Here is a 12790-nt window from a genome sequence, read left to right as displayed (position 1 = left end):
CATAGTTCGTTTAGTGTCCAGTTAAGGATGTTGTAGCTGTAGCTTATAACTGGGACAGCTAAAGTGTTGATACCCATTATCTTGTTTTTAGCATTGAGCTCTGTTTTTAGTATTGATCTAACTCGTCTATAGTACTCTTTCTTTATTTTTTCTTTCATTTGTGTATGTTGTATCCTATCTAGTTCATTGACTCCTAAATACTTATATGGTTGGCTTTCGTCTAGTTCTCTTATTTCATTGGCTTTATCTAGTGTTATATTGCTACTTTTAACTAATTTTCCTCTTTTCAGGGTTGCTTTGGCACATTTTTCTAATCCGAATTTCATTTCTATTTCCTTGGTAAAGCCGTGTACTGTTATTATTGTTATTATTATTATTATTATTATTATTATTATTATTATTATTATTATTATCATCATCATCATCATCATCATCATCATCATTTCTTTTTATCACAGATTTTGTTGGAGCTTCTGGAGTCTTACATGCATAGCAGGCTTACTACCTGCAGCCTACTGTACCATGCTATTTGTTCTTTGCAGCTATCTAATACTTTCCTGATTATTCTGGCTATGCTAAGGAGGCAAACCTTTTGTAAGAGTTCTACTGGGCACTCTATTCCAGTTTCCTTTACATTCCTCTTGATGCCTCCTGATACTGTTCCCAAGGATCCAACAATAATTGGCACTATCTTCACCTTCTTCATTTTCCATAGCCAAGCTGTTTCGTACTTAAGAGGGTTATACCTATCTATCTTTTTGTCTTCCTTCTTGACTATTCATGGGTCAAAGTGGAATGCAACATCAACTATATAGCATAGGTGGTGCACCTTGTCCACCACCACTAGATCCGGTCTGTTATGCTCCAGCACCTGATCTGTTTGGATTGGGAAATCCCAGCGGATTTTGCAAGTCTCTAACTCCACTACTCTCTGCAATTTGTACTCATGCCATGTCTTGCCCCTCTCTAGCCCCACTTTTTGCACAGTTTTGCTACCTATTCATGTTGCCACAACTTGTGGTTTTGGGCAAGTCTAGGGCATTCGTTCATGATATGGGCAATGGTTTCATCATCATCATCATCATCATCATCATCATCATCATCATTATTATTATTATCATCATCATCACTATTGTCATTAGTATGAGCTGATAGAATCATTACCATTCCAGGACAAAATAGAGGTTGAGCACTGGGGTTGATGTAATCAACTTGCCCCCCCCCCCCCCCCTGAGCCAAAATTTTAAAACATTGTTACTGTAATATCTGTGAACTGCCAGAACCATTAGCATGCCAGACAAAATGTTTAGCAGCATTTCACCTGTCTTTACATTCTGAGTTCAAATTCTGCCAAGGTCAACTTTGCCTTTCATCGTTTTGAGGGTCAATGAAATAAGTACCAGTTGAGTACTGGGGTTGATGTAACTGCCTTATATCTCTCTCTCTCTCTCCCATAACTGCTGGCCTTGCACCAAAATTTGAAACCAATATCCTAATGACCGTTATCCCTGAAAATGGATAAAATAGACAAAGCTATCCCTAAGCAGCTTTGAATTCAGAATGCAAAGTAAATACCAAAATTTATTATAAACACCACTCTAAAACTATTCTGTTACCCACCAACCTTTGTGTTAAATATTGACAACTAAGAGAGAGAATATAAATCTTAAAGTTTCAATCATTATAATGTCAAAATAAATGTCAGATACTGAAGAGTACCACCAAGTTTTCAGTCAGTCTAGTTAAGTTCACAAGCTTTCTTTTATCCCCAGTTGAAACTTCTTTACTTTATATCACTAATGCTCAAGAGATAAACGTAAATGCCACTCCTCACCACTTCCCCAGTTCTATACTATGTTTGTGTGTCACTTTTTTTTTTTCTTTTTTATTGATTTCTGTTGTCGATGTTAGAGTTGAAATACTACTTACTTTACTTTTAAAACAAAAAGCATCTTTTTATTATTTTTTCTCCATGAATAATTATACTGTATTGTTTTGACGATATGAATTATAATGTATTTATATATACATCTATCAATCTATCTATATAGTTATCTATCTATTTATCTGTCTGTCTGTCTCTCTCTCTCTCTCTCTCTCTCTCTCTCTCTCTATATATATATATATATATATATATATATATATATATATACACACACACACACAAACACACATGAATGTTGAACGACAAAAATGAGTGCTCAATGCCACACTGGTGGGTGGAATTTTTCAAGCCAATCATATGGAGGAATGGTGTTCATCTTCATTTTGGATAAGACACAATATATATATATATATATATATATATATATATATATATATATGTAGGTTATGAGAGGTAATGGTGTCAGTAAGACCCAAAGGTGTCAGGTAATGCTGAGTAAGTGCTATGGATAGACCATAGTTAAGCTCCAGGTTCAGTGATTATGTGAATAAGGAGTCCAACGTAGGTCATATATTAGCATGTGTATATACAAAAAAATTTTTTTCAGGATGAGATAAAAAAAACCAAGGCTGTGAAGATTTTAGAACAATTATAAATGGAAGGTCTTACAGCTGTTTCCAGGGTATTTATTATATCCCTTCATCAGAGACGGTGTGAGAAAATGGTTAAGCAATAGTTAATTTAGATGAGATAGGAAATAGAGAGTGAAGTGGAGGAATGAAAATAGATGTGAGATATGCAGGGATATTGCATTTGTAGATTCATTATTTAGGCAGAATGGTATACATATAAGATTCCAATACCTTGTGAGTAAAATCAAACAGCATCTAAAATTGGTCATTTGATAGTATCTAAAATTGGTGATTTTACTCACAAGATTAAGCAAAGATGGTTGTAACTATTTGGTTACTGCATGTGACACCCTGAACTGGAAGCATCCAGATTAGTCTTGTGGAACCCATTTCATGATGGTGTAAGAAGAGGAAAACACTGTCACACTTACATCAACAGCCTGATTGCAGATACTGGCCTGGAATGTATCCAGAACTCTGAGGTAGTGACATTGGTCCAAGAAATGTTGTTGCAGCCCAGGTGGGAACCCAGCCATAACAACAACAGACCAGTTAGCAAATTAACAAAAGTAACATTGGTCTGAGAAGGTTGTCTGACTTGAATGGTGATCCTCTTATATGTATGCTGTTGTGTAGAATTTCAGTTCTAAGGTATATGCATTTTACTCCATTCTTCTTTTTAATATGCTTTGGAAAGAAACAAATATTGCAAAATTTTCATTCTTCTTCCTTACTTAATCTAAACCTTTGTAGGTTAAGTTAGAAATCTATAAATAAACAAAAGCCTTTATTGATATCACTTAAACATATAAAGCAGCTGGTCGCCGTCAGCTCTGGCATCACATCCATCTTTAATCAATTCTTATATTCATACACACACCTGCACACTATGTATGTATATATATATATATATACACACACACACATATATATACTTACATTCATACATACATACATACATACATACATATATATATATATGAGTAAATGCAATGAGAAGACAGTTAGGCAAGTCAATTTACACTGAATATCAAATATATTTAATAGAAAAAAATGTACATGTGTATGGATATAAAATATAAAATAGTCTGACTTACAGAATATAAGTAGTTTAAACTCCATCCTGTCAACACTTCAAATGTAATATTCTCCCCTGAAGATGGAGGCAGTGTTATCTGATAATGGATCCAAATAACTATCATTGTTCTGGATCACCAAGCCCTAGAAACAGCTGTTGGACATATAAAACTCCACCAATTTAACTCTTGATCATTTATATTCAACAAGTTGGACTATTTTATATTTTATATCCATACACATACATTTTTTGCCATTAAGTGTATTTAATATACTGTGTAAATCGACTTGCCTAATTTGTTTCTCATTACATTTACTTATCTACCAGCTCAATTTCAGATCTCTTGAGCACTTTGAAGTGTATTCTATATAGAGAAAACCTGTCTTTAACCTATAAACTATGTGTGTGTGTGTGTGTGTGCATGTGTGTATTTGTGTGCGTGTGTTGGTGTATACACTCACACATCATATACATATAAATAACCAATTATATGTATATATTATATATACATAACGATATATGTAAATATACATACATGTATATGTATATATATATATATATATATAGATGCACATAACCATATATATGTATTTATATATATATATATACACACACATAACCATATATATATATATACATACACACATACACACATACAGCATGCATACCTACATGCATATACATACACATATACATTCTTACAAAAGTTATTTGTAATTTTCTAATAAGCCATTGAAAAAAAGAAGAAAATAGAACAATGAAACAAATAATAAATCAACAAAAAAAAAATACAAACAAAGAGTGCTATAACACTATATAGGACATGAGGAGAATATGACCATAAAAAAAATAAGAACAAAGCAGTTAAGTAACAAAGCTTAAAATGATGGTCACAATCTCATTCGGAAATAAATAGCTCTGATATAAAACATTTGTTAATTGCTGCTGCTGATGTTGCTGTTGTTGTTGTTGCTGCTGTTGTTGTTGTTGTTGTAGTTGTTGTTGTTGATGGTGGTGGTGATGGCGGTGGCGGTGATGGCGGTGGCGGCGATGGTGGTGGTGGCGCAACCGGTGGTGGTGGTGGTGGTCGTGGTCGTGAAGATGATGATGACAATGATGGTGGTGGCAGTAGTGGTGATGGTGGTGGTGGTGACGATGGTTGTTGGTGGTTGTTGGTGGTGATGTTCTTTAGCTTTCAAGTTGGCCCTGTATAAACAGACCTATGAATCAAATACTTTCCTTTCAGTTGTGACAGACGTGCGCATATTTTAAAACATTATATACTCGCATCACATGCAGCCTACTTACGTTACACAACACTGCATGAATCAAGTGAGAATTGGCTGTTATTTCTTAATTGGTAGAGCAACCACACTCACAGGCATGTAAGTATACATATGTGTGTGTGTGTGTGTGTGTGTGTGTGGATTATATGTGTTCAAAGAATTTCGATTTTCTCTTTGTATTTTATCATTCAACTTTTACCTATTTTAGTCATTGGACTGCAGCCATGCTGGGACACCCACGTTTTGAGTTTGGTTCTTTATTTTATTGTTATCTCTTTCTGAACTGCTAAGTTACAGAGATGTAAGCAAATTGATACCCTTTGTCAAACAATAAAGGAAGGAACAAACACACAAGCTGCACACACACACACACACACACACACACACACAAATGTATTCACATACACACAGAGGCATACACACACAAACATACGCACACATATATGCCAATAGACAGATACATACATATATATATATAGTCATACACACACATATATACATACATGACCATACAGGATAAGCTTTCACGCAGGTCAACCTGGAAGTATAGTAGAAGACGTATGCCAAAATTGTTACACAATGGGACTAAATCCAAAACAACCCCACAATTCAAAGCAAACTTCTTAACCACACAGCCATTCGTGCATACATATACATCTATAAACCAGAGATTACATTTCTGCTCCTGTCAGGAACTAAATTGTCTAAGTTTAGTCTCAGACATGATTGACCATCTGTTCAAGTTGATCACTGCAGGCAATGTCCTTTAAAGTAGAGGAGACATTCAATGCATTTCAATTTATATTATGTAGTCATCTTTAAAAATAACTTTTCAGTCTCTACAGTATGCTGTGTCTCCTGAGTTAGAACTATGATAATGTCAATGATGGACATTGATCTAGACCAAACTGTCGGGTAGCTACTTTTGGCCAAATAACACTAGAAAAATCGTTTCCATTAATAAAGGTCAGTGGAGGTTAACGTATTTAATCCAGTAAAAAATTATTTTTTAATCAATTAAAATTGCGTATGCAATGCCAAGAAAAGTTATTGGCAAGAATTCTTGTCAACGACCAGAGAGTTAACTCTAATATCTGAACTGATTAAAAATATTTTTTGTTCTTCCTCCTCCTCATCCTCCTCTTCATCTTTCAAATGACAAAATGAAGGATGCATCCCTGTAATTCTTCTTTCTTCATCATGGTGTTGAGCAAGTTGAGAATGTTTAAAATGATCTTGATTTTATTAAGGATGGTAATTAGTCTACCTATTTTTCAGTCCTTACATCCTCTCCCACGAGATGTGTTGAACTGGACAATGACATCAACAGTAACAACAGCAACAAATACATTAACAAAAAAGACATATTTGATATCATATCTTTATATATGTATATATATATATATATATATATATATATATATAAGAGACCAAAGTGTATGTACGCCGCTATATTTTTATATATAAAAAATACAAAAACGGGACAAGAACGCAAAACATTCTGACAGTTAGATGATACAAAAAAGGGGACAACAAAACACACCTGTCTGGATGTTTTGCATTCTTGTCCAATTTTTGTTTTTTTTATATATAAAAATATAGCGCCGTACATACACTTTGGTCTTTTATATGTAAGTATATATATATATCTTGTGCGGGTGGCACATAAAATACATCATTTTGAGCGTGGCCGTTGCCAGTACCACCTGACTGGCCTTCATGCGGGTGACACGTAAAAGCACCCACTACACTCTCTGAGTGGTTGGCATTAGGAAGGGCATCCAGCTGTAGAAACTCTGCCAAATCAGATTGGAGCCTGGTGTAGCCATCTGGTTTCACCAGTCCTCAGTCAAATTGTCCAATCCATGCTAGCATGGAAGGCGGACGTTAAACGATGATGATGATGATATCTAAATTATGTACAACCTTATTATTCTTTCTATTCTTTCATTCTTTCCTACTTTCTCTCAGCCCTTTTACACTTACTTCGTTCATTCCACTCTTCGTTCTTTCATTCCCCCTCTCTCACATTTCCTGGCCTTCTCTTCATGCTCACTTTCCCTCCTCTTTCATTTCACCTTGTCCCTTTCATTTTTTCTCGCCCCTCCTTAATTCTTCTATCTCTCTGCCTCTACCTCTTTCTCTTCTCTCTCCATGTGACCAGTGTTCAGCCAAGCCTGACCTTTCTTTCTTGGTTCAGCTACCCTCCATGCAACATCTATATTCCTCCCTGTGCCTGTCTAATCTTATGTCCCTGCTATAAGGCTTTACTTCTACATACGCCAGCTTAATTTAATTCATCCTTAGTCAAAAGATACCTGTTGTTATGTCCTGTTATTTGCATTTGTATTTGTGTAACATTTCTCCCTTTTTTTCCATCCTTGTTTTCGTATACATTTGCTGCTTTCTTCCAAGGAATCTAATGCTCTTAGCTTAGTTTTTCTTTGAGGCTGGCCATATTGGAGCAATCTCGAGTATAACCAGCCAAAATTGCAAAGATAATCTGGAACTCGACTAAAGAAAGAAAACTCCGAATGACCCATCCTTGTTTTCTTTGTATCGTCTATCTGGATGTTTTGTTGTCCCCTTTTTTGTATTTTTTTAATATATATAAATATATATAAATATATATATATATATATATATATATATATATATATATATATATAGATAGATAGATAGATAGATAGATAGATATATATAGATAGATATAGGTGCAGGCATGGCTGTGTGGTAAGAAGCTTGCTTTCCAACCACATTGTTCCAGGTTCAGTCCCATTGAGTGGCATCTTGGGTAAAATGTCTTCTACTATAGCTTTGGGCCAGCCAAAGCCTTGTGAGTGGATTTGGTAGACGGAAACTGAAAGAAGCCCATAGTATATACCTATATATATAAACTACTGTGTTTTCCAAAATGGAGGTGAACACCTTTCTCCATGTGATTGGCTTAAAAAATTGTTAAGATACTATGATATTTTCCTACTTTTCTTAACATGAAACCAATGGTAGCCTTAATTCACAAATAAAGTTATTACTGTAAAAACCCATGTAATTTACACATTTTTTTCCTTAGGGGTGTGTAAATTATATGAGTAGATAATTTCCAGAATTTTTTTTAGAAATTTTGTTTTTGTTGAAAAAAGATGTACAAAACTTAAACATTCATACTGGAAGTTGACTCATTCACTGTCAGAATAGGTTTTTATAGAAAAAATAAAAGCTTAAATATAATGAAGTTGACTTTTATTTATGCTGGACGGTATAATGCTTACTTTATCTGTATAAATATACTAAAACCATTAACGTTTATTTGTAATTAAACTTAATTTGCAACACATCTGCATATTTATCAGCTTTGGTTTTGTTGATAATTCTTATCAGCAACTTTTCCTGTGATTGTGATTTGACAAGACATACAGCAGTATACTAAAGATCAGATGTAATCTCTTGTAAGCAAGAAATGTAAAATAAAGTTTATTATAAACAACACAAACACTTTGTAATTTAATAACTTTTAATGTGATACCTGTTAAACAGAAATTATATTTATTTAATGAAAATTTAATAAAATCTAATTATAAGTAAGTGAAATTATGCTAAATACAACTAAATTGAAAACCTTTTCTCCCTGGCTATATTGGCAATTCTGAAAACTTTTGGGTGTGATTTTTACATGAGTAGAAGCTATTTTTTTAACAAATTTTATCCTGAAAATCACCTGCGTAAATTACACAGGTGCACAAATTACATGGGTTTTTACAGTATATCCACCAATGCAATGTTGAGCACTTATTTTTATCATTCAACATTTTACATCTGTATGTGTGTGTGTGTTTCTATCAGTGCTTGTCTCCTCCATCCATGCTTGACAACCGGTGTTGGTGTGTTTACATCCCTGTAACATTAGTGGTCCAGCTGAAGAGACCAACAGAGTAATAATAGGCTTAAAAAAGTAGGGGTCAATTTGTCTGACTAAAACCCTTCAAAGCTGTGCTCCAGCATGGCTGCACTCAAATGACTGAAACAAGTAAAAGAATAAAAGAATTTGTAGAATATCAAGTTTGGCTTTGAGTTACATTTCGGTGTTTTTGACTTTGGAGCATATGGTTTGCTAACCTGTTCTTTGTGTTAGTGTAGCTTTTGGGAACAGGGTAGTAAAACATTTCTGTATATTAGTGTGGCTTTTGGACACACTGTTCACAAACGTCTGTGTATTAATGTAGCTTCTGGGAACAGGGTAGTAAAACATTTCTGAATATTAATGTAGCTTTTGGACATACTGTTTACAAACTTCTGTGTATTAATGTAGCTTTTGAGAACAGGGTAGTAAAACATTTCTGTATATTAGTGTGGCTTCTGGACACACTGTTCACAAATTTCTGTGTATTAATGTAGCTTTTGGCACTTGGTAGTAAATCATCTCTGCATATTAGTGTGGCTTTCAGATACACTGTTTCTAAACCTCTTCTGTGTGTTATTATGGATTTTAGACATAGGGTCTATAAATCACATCTGTATGTCAGTGTGACTTTTCAACAGATGGTTTTAAAACCACTTGTATGTATTAGTATAACTTTGAAACATATGGTTTGTAAACCACTTCTGCATGTTAATGTCACTTTAGATCACATGGGATTTAAACCATTTCTGAGTGTTAATATAGCTTTTGGATAGATGGTTTGTTAATTAGTTCTGTGTGTTAATGTAGCACACAGTTAATGGACACACAGTTTAGAAACCAATCCTGATTTTCAAAACTAACCTAAATTTAACCTTCAGATAATAAACCTAACCAAGGTTTAACTTTTATGTGTTTGGTCTAACCTGAAAATTAGAAAACTATTAAATGAGTTCATTTAATGATTTTGTAATTAGTTCCACATATAGTAAAGCAGTGAACTGGTAAAATCTGGGTTGCTTAATGACATTTTGTCAGTCTTCGTATTCTGAGTTCAAATTCTGTCAGGTTCGACTTTGCCTGTCATCCTTTTAGAGTTGATATAATAAGTACCAGTTGAGCACTGGGGTCGATGTAATTGACTCATCCCCTTATTCAAAGTTGCTGGTCTTATACCAAAATTTGAAACCTAATTAGTTGTACATAGGTGCAAGTGTGGCTGTGTGGTAAGAAGATTCCTTTCCAGTCACAGAGTTCCGGGTTCAGGCCCACTGCGTGGCACCTTGGGCGCCATCGCTTGATAACCGATGCTGTGTATTTATGTCCCCATAACTTCAGCATAAGAGATCAGTAGAATAAGTACTAGGCTTACAAAGAATAAGTCCTGGGGTTGATTTGTTCGACTAAAAGCAGTGCTCCAGCTAGGCCACAGTCAAATGACTGATACCAGTAAAAAAAATGTAAGAATAAAAGAACATTGTCATTGTTAAAGAGTTGTGCTTGTTAAAGATTTCGACTTTCCTATCAGAAATTAAATGAAATTGACCTGATTATAAAGTGTGACCCATTTTTCTCATTACACAATAAATGTACAAGTTATAAGGATATCCTTTTATCTTTTTATTCTTTTACTTGTTCCAGTCATTTGAGTGCAGCCAAGCTAGAGCACCACATAATTAACATATCATCACACTGATATTTGTTAGTGCCCCCGGACTGGCTCTTGTGCGGGGCCGTCGTAGGATTTTCGAGCGAGATCGTTGCCAGTGCCCCTGGGCTGGCTCTTGTGCAGGCGACACATGAAATTTTTCGAGCGAGATCGTTGCCAGTGCCCCTGGACTGGCTCTTGTGTGGGTGACACATAAATTGCACCATTTTGAGTGTGGCCGTTGCCAGTACCGCCTGACTGGCCTTTGTGTGGGTGACACGTAAAAGCACCCACTACACTCACTGAGTGGTTGGCGTTAGGAAGGGCATCCAGCTGTAGAAACTCTGCCAAATCAGATTGGAGCCTGGTGTAGCCATCTAGTTTCACCAGTCCTCAGTCAAATCGTCCAACCCATGCTAGCATGGAAAGCGGACGTTAAACGATGATGATGATGATGATGATATTTGTTATATTGTCTTATACCAGGATGTAAAGCATATTTGAACTCAGATACAAGATTTGAGCTATGAAACATGACATACAACACTAAACAGGATAAAGCCTCTTAATTTGTTATTGTCTTCTCCAAATTCCACTGCCTTAAAACAATAATGATAAGTGCATGGATGATATTGTCATGAGAAAGGAAATAACCTAGAGACACCATGGAAATACATAGCTTGTAATTAAAACCAAATAATCAAGCTCTTATGTAAATATGATGAAGAAGAATGTATAGCAATGGAGAAGATAATAATCATATTCTGTTGTAAGGTAATCAACTTGAAGAAGGATAAATGGAAATATAGAAACTATACAATAACAGTAAGTTTGCAGCCTTGGCAGAAGGTTAAAGTAAATCCTTTGCCAATTCACATTTCAGCCCATTTCATTTTGATTTCAAATGAAGCCAGAGATTAGCACCTAACTTAAATGGCCCTTGAATCTCTTGAGTAACTTCACCACACACACCTGCTTTATCGTCATCATTTGATAACTGTTTTCCAAGCTGGCATGGGTTGGACATATATGGTGTAATCTATGAGCAGACTTATGAAAATAAGAGGTGTGGGTTCGATTCCCATGCATACTAATTACCCTTTTTTCTGTCAAGGGCTTATAGACCCCAACATGAGATTATTTTCTATAACCAATATATGGTGAACATAAAGTTTAAAGCTTATAATTAATATTTACAGAATTTTTACTTATCACTATTTCATCACTGAATGCAGAATATACATGTTTGTTACAAAAAACATTATTTATGTAGTTATATATATATATATATATATATATATATATATATATATATATATATATATATATATATATATATATATTGTCATTGAATGCAGAATATGCATGTTTGTTGCTTACAGAAAATATATATATATATATATATATATATATATATATATATATATCACACACACACACATCGTTTAACGTCCGCTTTCCATGCTAGCATGGGTTGGACGATTTGACTGAGGACTGGCAAGCCAGATGGCTACACCAGGCTCCAATCTGATTTGGCAGAGATTCTACACCTGGATGCCCTTCCTAACGCCAACCACTCCGAGAGTGTAATATATATATATATATATATATATATATATATATATATATGTATATGTATATATATATTGTGTTGTGCAAACAAACAAACGTGCATATTTTGCATTCAGTGATGAAATGGTGTATATATATATATATATATATATATATATATATATATATATATATATATATATATATATATATATATACACACACACACACACACACACACATATAAATATATATACATATATATATATAAAATACAGAAATGGGACAAGAACACAAAACATCCAGGCAGACGATACAAGGAAAACAAGCACAGGTCATTCGGAGTTTTCTATCCTCGGTCAAGTTCCAGATTATCTTTGTAATTTCAGCTGGTTATACTTGACATTGCTCCAATCTGGCCAGCCCCAAGAAAAGAATAAACTAAGAGCATTAGATTTCTTAGAAGAAAGCAGCGAATGTATATAAAAGCAAGGACGGAAAAAAACAGAGAAATGTTTTATATATATATATATATATATATATATATGTGTGTGTGTGTGTGTGTGTGTTGCAAGGTCAAGTTCTTCCATCTGTGTGTATGTATGTATGTACGTATGCATGCATGTATGCATGCACACATACATGTATCTATGTATGCATTCTAGGAATGTATATATAGTTTCATATATTTTAGAAAAATGTTTTCAAGAAATTAGACAATCTTTGTCCACAAATAGCACAATTAAGTGGTAGTCCCGTTCCATTGTCTGGACATACCTAGATCAAATGCCTTGGGTGCTTTGGCGGGTTTG

This window comes from Octopus bimaculoides, chromosome 2, assembly GCF_046866305.1.
Source record: "Octopus bimaculoides isolate indiv1 chromosome 2, ASM4686630v1, whole genome shotgun sequence".
Taxonomy (NCBI): domain Eukaryota; kingdom Metazoa; phylum Mollusca; class Cephalopoda; order Octopoda; family Octopodidae; genus Octopus; species Octopus bimaculoides.
The sequence above is the reverse complement of the archived record's forward strand: the minus strand, read 5'-3'. Positions refer to the sequence as shown.